Source organism: Acomys minous (assembly GCF_964271855.1).
Source record: "Acomys minous genome assembly, chromosome: 15".
NCBI classification, from domain to species: domain Eukaryota; kingdom Metazoa; phylum Chordata; class Mammalia; order Rodentia; family Muridae; genus Acomys; species Acomys minous.
Window position 1 is genome coordinate 51,342,860 of NC_140497.1, and position 13,750 is coordinate 51,356,609.

The window sequence follows — 13,750 nt, forward strand, 5'->3', positions numbered from 1 at the left end:
CAAAGGGCCCTCACCTTGTGCTTTTCACCCTTTAAATATGCAACACATCTTCCCTTCAGGGTTGTGCACCTCCCTTTGCCCACGGAAAATAAAGCCTACTTTTTATTTTTGTTTTTAGTTTTGGTTTTTGGTTTTTTGAGACAGGGTCTCTCTGTGTTAGCCTTGGCGGTCCTGGACTCGTTTTGTAGACCAGGCTGGCCTCGAAATCACAGTGATCCTCCTGCCTCTGCCTCCTGAGTGCTCGGATTAAAGGCATACATCACCACACCCCGGCTAAAGCCTACATTTTTAAGCTTCTTTGAGTTTTCTTGGCTTCCTCCCCAACCCAACACCTAATAAGTGCTGAAAGACAGAAAATCCATTATTGGAAGTCAGGCCCAGGGCTACTAAAATGCAAATCTCCAAAGTCAGTGACTTTTGCTGAAAACAGTTTCAGGAGACACTGTATTCCTTCTGGAGACTCTTAATCCTAAGGGAGGGACTTTTGTCTGTCAGCGCTTACTAGCCAATCAGAACGTGAGGGAGGACTGCCAGTCAGAAAGGGAGGCGGGCTCTTCCTGTCTCTTGGCTCAGTTCCGAAGCTGAGTAACGGCTAGTCAGTTCTCTGAGGGGAGCTGTGAGGAGTCCACAGGCCATCCTGGAAGTCTGGATACGGTGAGCAAGGGCGGCTGTCTTGGGCGGAGAGGGCGGCTGAGCCTCTGGAGCCCATGTTACGGGCCTTACCTGCCGTTGGCTATCGTGGTGTCCTGTGAGGTCTTTTGTGGTCCCTGCAACTACGTGGGCCCACGTGGTGGCCTCGGCATAACTTAGCTCTGTGCTTAGCTCAGAGCATCGGGAACAGGTCCTGTGTGTAGAAACACCTTGTAGTCAGCATCACAGTGCTTTCTGTGCATCAGAAGATACCAGGTTACCAAACTCAGGGCGTTGTAGTTTTTCTAGTGTCACTCGACTTTCTGCACTTCCTATTTAACCTCTAGGAGTGCGATCCATTTGGAGTCACTTTCGTGGAAGTAGTAAATGGAATCTAATGTGTTAGGTAGCACTCCAGTACTAAGCTGCGATGTAGAAGATTAGAATTGACGATGGAAATGATTTACCAAAGCTTAGGGGATAGTGAGTCACAGAAAGTGGAATTTTGGTAAGGGGGGGGAGGCGGCCGCTACAACACCCCCAAATGCATAGTATGTTTAACCAAGGTCGTTAGAGATTATGTACTTAAAAAAAAAGGATCATTCACTAGTATCGTCTAGACATTTGGCTCCAAATTGTAACAAAGGAGCCAAACGCTTTACAACCCACCACTAGTCCAATCCCCGTATTAAAGAGCAGATGTCTAACAAGCTGCTCAATGCATCATTACAGGGTCACAACCAACCCTAAGGCCTGGTGTGCCATAAAAGTCCAGTTTCCCTTCGAGAAGAGCATAGTTGTGCCATATGGTCAAGAAGATCCCAGTTGACAACTATTTGGAAAGGACCAGGTCAAGCAAGTCTTTCCCTGAGGCCTTCATATGTGGAGAAGAACATAGCTCTTTCTCCTTTTTCTTTCTTTCTTTCTTTTTTTTTTTTTCTCTCGAAACAGGATTTCTCTGTGTAGCCTTGGCTGTCCTAGACTCCCTTTGTAGACCAGTCTGGCCCCGCCCGAACTCACAGAGATCTGCCTGTCTCTGCCTCCCAATTGCTGGGATTAAAGGCATGAGCCACCACTGCCGGGCTCATAGCTCCTTCTCAAAACCAGGAAGATGCTTGGAAGATCCAGTAACAGCCTGCGGCCCAGGCCTTGGGAGCTTTCACTAAGGCCCTCAGGTATAAAGAAATAGAGAGCTCTTTCTGAAAAACCAAAAATATGTTGGGAGAATTTGTCCTGGTCTGATGCCAGGGCATTCCAAATCAGGGGGCGGCATCAGGGCTTGGCTGCCTCTGTTCCTGAGACCCCCAACTCTTACAATGTGGGGCTGTTATTATCAATCACACCCAAGGCCACTGTGGCCTAGGTCAGTAGTTTTCTTAAGATCCCCTGTTTACCCTTATGCAGCATGTATAATTAACTTCTTTCTGTGTTTATTACATTGTATGATTTTTTTTTTCTGCTGTCTTCATAGAAGTGCCCTATTGCCTTCCATTTTTGCCTGGAAGTAGTATACCAGATGTCATTCTTCTTAATCAGCTTGCTTGGCATGAGACCTGTCTTGCGCGAGACCTCCCCACACCAGCTCTTATCTTTTCTTCCTTCTACTTTTCCAGTCTTTCTTACCCCATGGCACATTCCCCTCTGGAACCTGTCACTGAGTAATAATCTGCTGCTTCAGGACACTTGTGTGCTTAAGAAATAGTTTTTTTGTTTGTTTAAAAGTTTTATTCCTATGTTTTATATGTAAGTTAGACTATATTGTTTTCAGAGTCTAGTTTATTTTATACAGATGCCTGTTTCCCTGTAACGTCTACTATATAGTCCCAATTTCTCCCTCTGAGTTGACACTCTGCTTCTATGATAGAGTTAAGGACTCCATGTTTTAAGTTCTGTTTGCAAGTGTCCTCTCTCCATTATTAGTTTGTATGTGCTTTTATGTAATGATGTTGAAGTGTGTCCGTTATTGAAGCAGTCGGTTAAGGTTTTCTTTGATTAATTAACTTTCATACACTTTCCTCTCCCTCTTCTCCTCTTAGTCATTCCTCCTCATCGACCCCCATTTCCTTCCTCCTCCCTTACTTACTCTTCTGGAAAGAGGATGCCTCTAAGGATGTCACCCAGCCTTGGCATATCAAGCTGCAGTAAGACAAGGCACATCTTCTCTTATTGAGGATAGACAAGGCAGTCCAGTTAGGGGAAAGGGATCCATAGGCCAGCATCAGAGACAGAGGCAACCCCTGCTCCAGCTATTAGGTGTTCTACATTAAGACTATATTACACAACTATGACATATGTGCAGAAGGCGGCCTAAGTACGCCCCATGGTTGTTCAGTCTCTGTGAGGCCCAGTGGGCCCAGGCTGATTGATTCTGTCGACTTTCTTGTGGTTTCTTAGCCCTCCTGGCTCCTACAGTTCTTCCCCTGGTTCTTCCACAGAATTCCTCAAGGTCCACCCAATGTTTGGCTACTGGTCTGTTCCATCTGTTTCCATCAGTTGTTGGCTTGAGCTAGGCTCCTGTCTCTGTACATTCTGAGGCAGGACCAATTGTAAGCTGAAGGCTTTGTGGGTGGATTGGTGTTCCAATCCCATTGGATTTCTTGTGTGCTTACAGGAAATGGCTAGTTCAGGATCTGTAGCCCCCATTGCTAGGAGTCTCAACCAGAGTCACCCTCATAGATTCCTGGGAGTTTCCGTTGTCCTAGATTTCTAACTTGTGCCAGACCTACCCCACCCCAAACTAATTACACTTCTCTTTCCAGCCATCCTCTCCATACTTGTTCACCTTCTCAGTCCTTCCATGGGGATGCCTCCACCTATCCACCCTCAATGTCTATTTTATTTTCAGGGAGATTCTAGCCTCCTCGCTTGAGCCCAGCTTGTTCCTTAGCTTCTTTGGGTATGTGGATTTTCACATGGATATCCTATACATTGTGGCTAAAATCCACTCATAAGTGAGGACATACTATATTTGTCTTTCTGGATCTGGGTTACCTCACTCAAGATGATGTTTTTTAGGTCCATTTATTTGCCTACAAATCATGATGTTATTGTTTTTGATAGCTGAGTAATATTCTATTCTGTAAATACACCATGTTTTCTTCATCGATTCATCAGTTGAGGGACATATAGGTTGTTCCCACTTCTGGCTATTACAAATAAAACTGCTATGATCATAGTATATCAAATGTCCTTGTATTATGGTAGAACATGTTTTGGGTATATGCCCCAGAGTGGTATAGCTGGTTCTTGAAATAGAACCTTTCCCAATTTTCTGAGAAACCACCAAATTTATTTCCAAAGTTTGTACTCCCACCAGCATGTGAGAGTGTCCCCTTGTTTTGTTAATACCTTGGCTGGATAAAGCTCCCATCTACCTAAGTGGCTACACTTATAATCTCCTGTCCCTATATAAATTGTTTACTATGTAACCTGAGGCCTGACCCAGCATATACAGAATGCAACATCTGTTCTAGATTGCTCCTCACTGAACATTAAAGTTGGATGATTGTTATACTTTTTTTTTTGGCTTTTTATTATTTAATTAATTTATTCAGATTACAACTCATTTGTTTTCTCCTCTCATGATTGTTGTTCTTACATTCTTCATTAATGTCCTAGGTTCAGCCCAGAAGGCCATATTAATTGTTGAACAGCTGCACCTCCAGCCTTATAGAAAAATGCTTCTGAGGTTCTCTCTCTTATGTTGCTTCAGGTGGCCTTAATTTTAGTCTGTACCTGTGTAGGGCTATTAGCTTTCTGGCTACGTGATTAAAATTGCATCCTTCACTTAAAATGTTTTATAGTCACAGGGTTTGATAATTAACTATTTGTGTTACATAATCAACTGCCCATTGCCTTAACAGGAAGAGAATTTGTGTGTGGAGCATGGCCTTTGCTTTCAAACCAGTATAGGAGAAATAGTCTATCATGTGCACGGCAGGGCACCAGGGAAGGCAGTAGCTAGATCCGAGACTGCAGTGTAGTCAGCTGCAGCGTCACCATTATGAAGAAGGGCCTGAGCTAAGCAGGGTGAGCCATTTTCTAATTTCCAAACGTATTAATTAGTGGCATGTGAATGAAGACAGAGCAGACTGGTGGGTGAGCAGTTTGGGGAAGTTAGCTTGAGCCAGTCAATATCAGTTTCCAATTAGGGAACTGCTGTGCAGATACATACAATCCTGGGTGACACAGTTAAGTCATCTCAGATGTTCGAGCCACAGGCCACTCCCGGCTGCAGCTGTGTGTGACAGGTTCCAGATCTCAGCAGCTATCGTTTGCCTAGGGGCAAGGCCTGTTGGTGTCTTACTAAAAGCTTTCCATCTCTTGAGGAGAGGCCTACTCTTTTCTAAGTCAATTTAACTAAGGGCCTTTTCAATTATCTTTACATTTTTAAAAAGTCCATTATTGGTATCTCTTTTAAAGTTTCGTTTTCTTTAAAAACATCACTGCTCTAATCTCTTTGTTACGTTCCAGTGTTCCCTGGCCATTACTAATTTTACTTCATTTTCTCAATTACTATTGATGTATTTATTTTGCTTAGGTCAATGACTCCTATAGCCCACGTTTCCTTCACACCCCTTAATTGGAAATTGCTTTGAACACCTTATCCTGCTTCTACTGTGCTAGGAAGACAGTCCTGTAGCCCCTCCCAGATTGGGCCTTGACTGTTCAGTACAAGGAAAGAGACTAGTGAATGATTGTCCTCAGCCCTTCCTGGCTTTTATTGGTGAATTACAAATGAGGAGGGGCCTATGTAAAAAGTGGGTTCACTGGCCAACTTTGTAACTGGTGAGAGCTTTTCTGCTTTGGCAGCAGTTGGGATTACCAATGAGTATTCAGGTAATCAATTGTAGATGATTAATAAATGTCCTGACTCTCCATGTCTTGAGTCCACAGACCAGGCCAACAAGAATCTGATTAAAGAACTGAACTTATTTCTAGAAACTTCTAGAAACCAAATTAGTAAAATTACATTAAGTCCACCAAAAGAGAAGATCTGGACAATCTGATGTGGCCATACCTAGTAGGATGTTATTTTTTTCTGGCTGAAAATGTACAGCCTGAGAGAAAAGGGGGAATAATCCTTGGAGTGCTCTTATGTGGATTGCTGTTAATGCCTGGCTGCTGCTCTGAAGAGGTCCAGGGTGTGATCTCTGGGGCTGAGTGCAGATGCCCTTCCACCAGTTCACTTTATCTCTTGGGTGGCCAGAGCTGATAATCAGGCTTGATGATCAGGACTGAAAGAAGAAAGAGAAAAGGGAGCCCAGGGTTTCTTCTCTAGGGACTGGCTGTACTGCGGCCAAGGAGCAGACCTTAAACTGACCAAAATTTTCCTATGGCTTAGGCTGTAAAAGAAGCTTCTGCCAGAAACTGCACGGGGTTGTAAATGCCGGCTCCTTGATCTGTGGACAGGCCTTCTTGTGGAGATCTCCAGTAAGCTAAAGTAAACTTAGGCTCAGGTAAAAGAGCCCTGGGTCTGCTAAATTATTTGCAAAACCACAGGGAAATAAGAAATAAGAGAGAGATAGAAAACACACCACTCACACACACATACACTCACAGGAAAAGGTGGATGGAATTAGGCATCTCGACTTCAACTGAAGTCAAGTTTCCCAATCTCAACACATAGATTTAAGAGAAAAGATGGATGAAGTCCAGCATCTTAACTTCAACTAAGTTGTTTCCCAATTTTAATGCCATTTATTGTTGGTGACTGTAGGGGACAGGCTATATGGCCAATGTTCTTCCATCTTGTCAGAGTCTAGGTTCCTATTTCTCCAGAAGTCTGCCATTTACCAGAAACCAACTGACCCTGTCGTGGTTCGGCAGTTAGACACCTGTTGTGGTTTTTTTGTGGGGGATGGTCATTCTAAGACCCCCCCGAGCTACTCCTTTCTGGCTATAAACTAGCTTTTCCAGTAAGACTACTGATAAGATCAGATTAAAGGCCAGCTGCCTGGGAGCAGCAGTTCTGGGAAGTTTTTCCTGACTAACCAGATCTTTCACAACTTCCCTTTCTCTCTCTGGAATTTCTCTCCTGCAATTATAGCAGCTGTAAAGGTAGGTACCTGCTGGAGCATTCCAGAGTTAGGTATCCATAGCGACCCTTGCTTACGCAAATACCCATGCCTCTGTGCCTATATAAACTTTGTGAAAATTTTCAATAAACTGGGTTTGACCAGATCCAGACTTGCCCTCATTTCTTTGTGTCTCCTGTCCCCCTACTTGTCTGCCCCCTCCACAGGTACCCATTGAAGACCTCGCAGTCCAAAACAGGTGACCGTTATGTAAGTTCATAGTGAGTTCAGAATGTCGAAGGTTGACAGGGTCTAAGGTTAATAGGGTCCGAAATTTACAAGAATATATGACTCATCAATAAGACTGACCTAACTATACATTATCCAGCTATCTCTTACTTCCTAATGAGTTCAGGACAAGAATTTTTTTATCTGTCTTTCATTCTAAGAAACAGTAAATTCAGACATCTCTAAGTAGTTTCATTCCAATTTAGGATCATGAGAAGTTTAAGCCAACTTGCATATATTTATGGTGAAATACCAGGATTCCTGGTGCCTTTTGGAGTGGTGGCTTATCTGAAGCCACAAATCTGCTATTAGGCTCTCCCTAGCAAGGCATCTGGAGGTCCACAAAGGTATGCTATGCAGTCATAAACTCTCTAAGATTGTTTTAGGAAATCTGAAACAATTTAACTTTTAAAACTATTTGAATCAAATCAGGAATTCCATAATCAGGGATTAGTTCATCTGAATAACAAACAGTACATCTTCAACAAGATCCTGTAGGAAGTTTGCTCAATCAGAGCTGGTCAATAACCAGAAAGTAACAATTCACACCAATGCCAGATTTTTTTTGGTTTGTTTGTTTGTTTGTTTGTTTGTTTGAGACAGAGGTTCTCTGTGTAACCTTGCCTGTCCTGGACTCATTTTGTAGACCAGGCTGGCCTTAGACTCACAGTGATCCACTTGCCTCTGCCTCCCTGGGTGCTGGGATTAAAGGCATGCACCACCATGCTGGGCTCTAATGCCAGATTCCAGAGAGACGCAACAAACACAATTGACAGGGTAGTCCGAGGTTGGAAGCAATTCTGGAGTACTTCACAATACAGACCTTGCAAACACCGGATTACCTCCAGAGATCTCTCATGCCTACTGAATTTCACCAAATCAGTGGCTTCTGACAGCGTGTCAGAGGCTAGAAGCAGTTCTGGGGTTGCATCACAGTACAGGCCTTGCAAATACCAGATCACCTCCTAGGCAGCCCACGTGCCTAGTGAGTTCCCTTAACAGGGTGGCTCTTGGCAGATTGCTAGTCCTGAGAGCACATGGAACGATAAAGCCAGTTTATTCCATTATTCTCAAGTATTATTGATATATTTAATTTATTTATGTTTAGGGCAATGTCTTCTATGTCCCAGGCTTGCCTTACACTCTGGAATTGCAAATTGCTTTGAACAGCTAATCCTGCCTCTGCTGCCTAGTGCAGAGATTATTGTTATAATTTTTGAAAATATAATCAGATCATTTTCCAACTATTTTTTCTTACTCTCACATACTCCTCCTTGTATTCAATGCCTTGGCCTTTTTTTTTTTTTTTTTTTTTTTTTTTTGCTTTATTATTGTTATGCTGAGTTTTGACTTAAGTGTTGCAGCAGGACTTCCCAGCTGTGAAGCCAAGATATGTCCCTTCTGCACATAAGAGTATGAAATGGAGTTCACACTTAAGGGCCCAGTGCCTTGGAAGAGGAACAGGAAGTGTTCTGGTAGACTGGAAGAATTTCTACTAAAATAAAATTTTCCAGAATAGGGCCCTGTCTGTCCCTAGGGTCAAAGGGAAGGGCTAGGAAGGCCTGTGCTGTCTCTACTCACCTAGCTGGAGGAGCTGCTGCTATCCTGAGTCCCAGCTGGGGGCCCTAGTATATGAGAAACTCTTGCAAGGCCTAGCAGGCAGAAGAAGTAGTGTAGGGTAGACTGCGGGTCCTTCCAGGATTCTCCTCTGGTGCTGCTGTAGGGAACTGTAGGGAGACAACCAGTCTTGTTGAGTGTGAGCACCACTGTCCCCAGGTCACTGGGAGCGTGCCAGTTGAGCTGTCATAGCTGCTGTTACTGGAATGGACTGTGAACCAGACTGTGGGTCTGTCCGTGTGGTGATCTAAGCAGAAGCTCTTGGCCTTTGATCTTCCCTGATTATTGATTCCCTGTGCATAATTAGGCTCTGCAGCCACAGCTCTGGGATGTTGCTTGTAACATGATTGATTTTGATGTGTGGTAGAAAGACAGATTGGAAAGTGGAACATTGAATTCTACTTTTAGGTTTGTCTTTTACGCTTTACGAATAGTTTAGAAACTAGTAGAATAGTGGTGATGGGGATCATCCTTCAGCAGTACAGCAATATTTGGTTAGAAACCTCGGGCTGGAGAGATGGCTTAGTGGTTAGAAGCACTTGATGCTCTTCCAGAGGCCCAGACTTCAATTCCCAGGACCCATGTCATGTGGCTCACAACTGCCTGTAACTTCCCTTCCAGGGACTTGATGATCTATTCTTTACCTCACTAGGTACACACACACACACACACACACACACACACACACACACACACACACACACACACACCATAGTGTATAATTACTTTTTTATTCTTCTCTCACAGAATACATCCTGCCTGAGGCCTGTCCTCCGTCCTCTCATGTCCTCCCATATCCCTTCTCCCAATGTCCATTTCTCCTCCATTTCAGAAAAGAGCAGAAAAGAACGGAACAAGGCATAACCAGATGCAGTAAGACTGTACATAAGCCCTCATGTCAAGACTGGACAAGGAAACACAGTGGGAGGAAAAGAGTTCTGTGAGCAGCCAAAAAAAGGCTGAGGCAACCCCACCTCGGCTCATAGGACTTCCACAAAAATCCCAAGGCAAACAAGCACAGCATGTGAGCAGATGGCCTAGAGCTGACCTGTGCAGGTTCCTTGATTGTTGCTTCAGTCTGTGTGGGCCCCAAGAACATCCTGAGTTGATTCAGTGGACTGTGTTCTCATGGTGTCCTTGATCCCTCTGTCCCCAGTAGTACTTTCTCCTCTTCTTTACCCTGGCTCCCCACAATCCCCCTAATGTGTGGTTGTTGGTGTCTGTATCTGTTCTCATCAGCTGCTGGAGGAAGACTCTCTGACTATTGGGCTAGGCAGCATTTATTAATATAGCAGAATGTCATTAGGAAACATTTCATTGACCTTTTGTTAAATGTCAGTCTTACAAGGTTCATCCCTAGAAATCTGAGCCATCCAGCTTCAGGTTCCTGGCCATCCAGGAAGTATCAGGCATGGATAGTCACTCATGGCTCAGGCCTCAAGTTAGGCCAGTAATTGGTTTGTCACACCCTCAAGCTTTGTGACCTACTACCCCAACATGTCTTGCAGGCAGGTCAGGTTTTTCATCGAAGGTTTATGGCTGGTTGGTGACCCAATCCTAACACTGGGAGCCTAGCCAGGTTACAGAAGATAGCTTCTTCAGGGTCCATATCATTCATTACTAGATTACTTTGTTAGGAGCACCTTGATAGATTTCAGGAATATTCACCTGTGCTAGGATTCCACATTGCCACCTAAATGCCCAGCTATTCTATCACTTTTTTATTGTAGTCTCTCCCTCTGCCTTTCCTTCCATACACAGGTCATCCTGTTCCTGTACCCACTCTGCACTTCTCCACCTGTCTACTAAAAAACTCTATATCATTTCCACCTCCCAGGAAGAGCCTTGTCATCCCACCTAAAGCACTTCTCTTTACTTAGCATCTCTGTGTTTTTATTGTAGTTTGATTGTCTGTTACTTAATATGAACTTGTCAGAGAGTGCATGCCAGGTTTGTCTTTTGGAGTCTGAGTTACCACTGTCATGATGATCTTTCCTAGTTGCATGCATTTGCTTGTGAGTTTCATCTTCCTATTTTTTTCATTAATTAATTAATTTGTTCATTTTACATCCTTATTGTAGCGCCCTCCCTCCTCACTTCCAAATCCCACTCTCCCATCCCCTGCCCTCTTCACCCCTTCTCCCTCTCCTCAGAGAAGTGGAATTCCCACACATCCCATCATGCTCCGACACATCAGTCTCATCAGGCTAAGTACCTCCTCTGAGGAAGTAGATCAGCCAATATGCTATAGGATTTGTTGACATTAGAGTAGAAGTCTGCAACAGTTTTGAGCTTGGAAAGTAATTATCCTTATCTACAGGGAATGAAAAACTATGAATACTAACAAAACTTATAATATTTCATCTGGCCTCCTATTAGCCGAGACATGAATGTCTTGGCATAGCAAGTAACGATCAATCCCCAGAGATTGGCCAGACAACATTGCTGGACAGACAACAAAGAGACTGGACAGAAGGAAGATACATCTATCTTTCCTGGTTAGCAGATACTCATTAGTCTATAAATTTATCTTTGCCTCCAGACAAGTAATTTTAAGAACCACAACACTCCCATTCTCAAGATGTGAAGTGAGTGTTTTCGGTCATTCAATGTATTATGGATGTTTGTAGTTTAGGGTGATTTGTTATAAGTTGTTATTGGTTGATATAAATTTAAGGACATTTGTTGAATTATTGTATGTTGACCGAAATTTAAATCTGTTTTGTTTAACTATTGTATATTGAATATACAATATTGAATGAGGAATCTGTCTGACTTCATTTTCAACGCAAGAGTCATTATACTGTATTTTTAATAGTAAGTTTTCATGTATTCTAAGACCTGAGTTGCTGTTTTTAAGTCTGTTTGCTAGAACCTGACATACTCCAAATCATGACCTCGAGTTGTGTTTTAGAACGACCTGACCCCCCAATCACCCTCCCTAATGACATGGTGACGAAATGGTGTTACTTTGAGCTTTTCTGTTATGTTCTTATTACCCCATTTTCTCCTTTTTATAAACGTGCTTTGTAAGTATCTGTGATTTTCCTCCTTAACATGGTCCCAGGAAATATATCCATGGCTGCAGTCTTAAACTCAACTGAGGAACAGACCTTGGGACACTTTTCTTTCTTTCTTTTTTTCTTTTTTTCTTTTCTTCCCCCATTGGGATGCCTTTCGCTGAAGCGTAGTACAATCAAGCTTCCTTCAAATGGCATAGAATTCTTGGAGCACTCTTTTTCTTTCCTGGTGGGATGCCATGGACTGTCTCAGTTGGGTATCAGTCTTTGAGTCGGGAGTTCTCGAGCTGTCGGTGGACAAAGATAGGAGAGTGACACAACAGAAAACAAAAGCAAAAGTGCTGTTTGATTCTGGGTGTATTTTGGAGATAACAAGCCAAGTTTATATACGCATTTTAAAATGGGGCGGTTCACATGTGGTTATGTTATTTTCCCATAAAATTAAAAAATACAGGATTGCTGTGCAATTATGTTGTCATCAATCTTGAACAACCATTCATAAGTCATTAGATTGGTATCAGTGCATGTGCTTACTTTATCAAAGGCCAAAGTTCTCTCATTATGCCAAAAATCTGTGAGTCCAGACAGTTTGCTTTCTTAGCTCATCTGCCACTATCTGGATTCATACTCAAAACGTGTTTGCAAGTCATAATATAAAGTATTCATTGGTCACTAATTCTTAGCCATGTTTACATTAACAAGTGGAAGAGAACTTAGTGGTAAGCTTGAAGGAATGACCCTTGGCTGCAGTTTCAAGTCAAGCACAAGGGTCGCCTAGCAACACAGTTACACCTGAAAAGTTCTTAGATAGGAAAAGTAAAAACAAAAGTGAAATGTTCCCAGAACAAATGAGTGAGAAGAGAGAAGGAGGGGGCTGCAGTTAGTCACTCCTGTCAGGAACATCAGACGCTTTCCAGGAAGCTAGGGGTCTTCGCTTCTGTTTTGTGGTAATGTTTGTCACACAGACTCTACTGGAGGGGTCGTGACAGATTTTCTATGAGGTGTTATAGCACAAAATGAACATGCCGGAGATACTTCTTTCTACCACATTTTTTATTTATATATGTTCCTGCTTAAATTTGAGCTAAAAAGGCCCCCAAATGTCTGCTGTTACTTTTTGACCATGTTCCAGAGTGAAACTGTTAACTAAGTATGTGCAGGGATAAGCAGACCTCTCCATGAACTTACCCAGACTTCCTGAGTAAACTCCTCATGCTTCCTATTTGAGAAAAGGCATTGCTTTGGGAAGGACTCCATGCTTTTCTTGCCAATTTCAAGTAAGAAACCTGTCTCTGCTGCTCTGTCTTGGCTGATGAGATGGTAGCCTAGCAGACTCCATCTGCAGTTAACTAGAACTCACACAGCTGCGTCCACCTCTGAGGGATTTTTCTTAACTAAAGTTTTTGAAGGGGGAAGACCATTCCTGAATGTGGATCTTTTGAGCTGATAAGATCCACCTTTAATCTGGGCCACATCTTCTGGTGGCAGCCTACTATATAAAGGACATTGAAGACATTGAAGAAAGAATCAATCTCTCTCTCTTCTCTCTTCTCTCTTCTCTCTGCTCTCTTCTCTCTTCTCTCTTCTCTCCTCTCTCCTCTCTCCTCTCTCCTCTCTCCTCTCTCCTCTCTCCTCTCTCCTCTCTTCTCTCTCTCTCTCTCTCTCTCTCTCTCTCTCTCTGTCTTCCCCCTCCCTCCTTGTCCTGTCTCTGGGTAGTAAGTTCATTTCTGTTCTGGCTTAGAGGCCACTTCTTTGGCAACTGTTCTAACACTGAAGAGCAGCGCAGACATCCATCCTCTGAACTGAACTCTGGACTGAACTACCAACTTTTAGTTGTTAGAGAGCCCTTGGTAGGCTAGCTGGACCACGGCCTGTGAGCTAGTAAACCCCTTTGCTCTGTACACAGGGAAGTATTATATTCATTCTTCTGTTCATCCAGAGAACCTTGACTACTACAGCTCCCTTCTCCACCTAACAGTCAGGAAGAATGCTGGATGACTGTAGAGTTCATTAAGGGCATCCATCCATCAGCCACTTATTTTACGTGTTAAATTTACCATGAAGACTATACTTTTCATTATTATTAATTTGTCAAGAGACTGAATTGAATTTCAGGTAGAAAACTCCTATATGAATGGAGCTACCCTTCATCTTCTGGTGAGAGAAAGATCTATGACT

At 43.1% G+C, this 13,750-nt stretch overlaps 1 protein-coding gene across 11 annotated transcripts in view; it reads left to right on the forward strand.

Moving 5' to 3' along the window:
* The first annotated feature begins 556 nt into the window (after positions 1 to 556).
* Positions 557 to 13,750, forward strand: part of LOC311583996 (uncharacterized protein) — a 98,921-nt gene continuing 85,727 nt past the window's right edge. For 7 of the 11 annotated variants that reach the window (XR_014774743.1, XR_014774744.1, XR_014774745.1 and 4 more), the window contains exon 1: positions 557 to 654. The gene's annotated coding sequence lies outside the window, so the exon portion shown is untranslated. Of the gene's footprint in view, positions 655 to 1,362; positions 1,806 to 13,750 lie in introns of all 11 variants that reach the window. The other 4 variants (XM_084758000.1, XM_084758002.1, XM_084757999.1 and 1 more) reach the window with 3 other exon arrangements.